Here is a 1,384-nt window from a genome sequence, read left to right on the forward strand (position 1 = left end):
AACTTCATGAATAAAAATGAGAATGCATCAAATTTAAAAGATCTCCATTACTCTTGGTATAACACTTTAATTTAGGCTTGCTTTGATGATTCTGAGCAATAAGCTTAGTCATTTTCATGCTTCCAATCAGATCTTGGTTTAAGTACATTTGTATGGATCTACCAATTTTAGGGATCATTTGATGTCAGTAACCCACTAACAAAATCACAGAGGTGGCCTAGGAAACAGTTTAAACTAATTGTTTGCATGTAATAATTTTAAAATATTAATTTGTTTGGACAAGTAGTGTTTTCTCCCTCTTTCTCTCTCTTGTGTGTGTGTGCGTTTTTTTAAAAAGCGATGGTGTCTGAGGCCCTTTAAACACTTGACTAATTCATCGGAATAATGGACTTGTCCCTCTACCCTTCTTCACTTAAATATCACGATATTATATCAAATAGAAAGTCGTGGCCGCTATAACTCAAACCCTAATCATTTAATTATGATAATCTTGAGTTTTTAATGTTTCATTACAGCTCATCATGATTTCATAATTTATGCTTAGTTTGATTATAAAGAAAAAGAGAATAAAAAAGTAAAAATGTCAAATTCTATTTTTTTAAAAATATTCGCCTTAAGAAATAAGGTCTAGATCTAGGTTTTGTAAGAAGGCCTAAGGCTAACCATAAGCATTCCCACCCCCTTTGCAAATATCACGTAAAAATCATTTAGATTAGAACAAATATATCACAGGCAAACTTGAAAAACCTAGTTAAAGCTCTAAAATGGGTCTACTGTAAAAAAATAAGAAAAAAAGAATAACCCTACATGGGGAGCTTGAACTTTCAAAGTTAGGATTTAGATTTATGTGGATTTAAATAAAATGAAATATAAATTTATATTGAGTTGTATCCAAATTAATTCAAATTCAAGAATTGAAATTCGTGCTCCCAAATATTATCCAAGAAAAAATAAATTTTATGTGATTGGACATCATCTAATTGCAGCTGCCTTAATATGCAAAGAAGAGGAGGTGATGAGGTGAGAGGGTTTCTCTAGAAGATCCAAATATTTTTTTTCAGCGAGAAAAAAATATATGTAGATGAAAGAATCGATAATTTTTTTTTTTCAATCTTTTCCTACACACATGATTAAAAAACATATGCATTCACATTTAATATTAACAATAATTCTTTCAAATAAAATCACTTATAAAAAAATTTCGGTCTTTCATGTTTGCTATCTTTAAAAATGAGGGTAAATGAGTATTTTTAATGAGGGCATCTCCTTAATTTGCCCAAAAAATAATTTAATTTTAAAAAAAATTATAGGATCGCCTGCCTCCACCTACGTGTATGTTGGTCGACTATTGCATATATTGGGTGGGTCTATAGGAAGAGAGAAT

The sequence above is a fragment of the Malania oleifera genome, chromosome 2 (assembly GCF_029873635.1).
Source record: "Malania oleifera isolate guangnan ecotype guangnan chromosome 2, ASM2987363v1, whole genome shotgun sequence".
Taxonomy (NCBI): Eukaryota; Viridiplantae; Streptophyta; class Magnoliopsida; order Santalales; family Ximeniaceae; genus Malania; species Malania oleifera.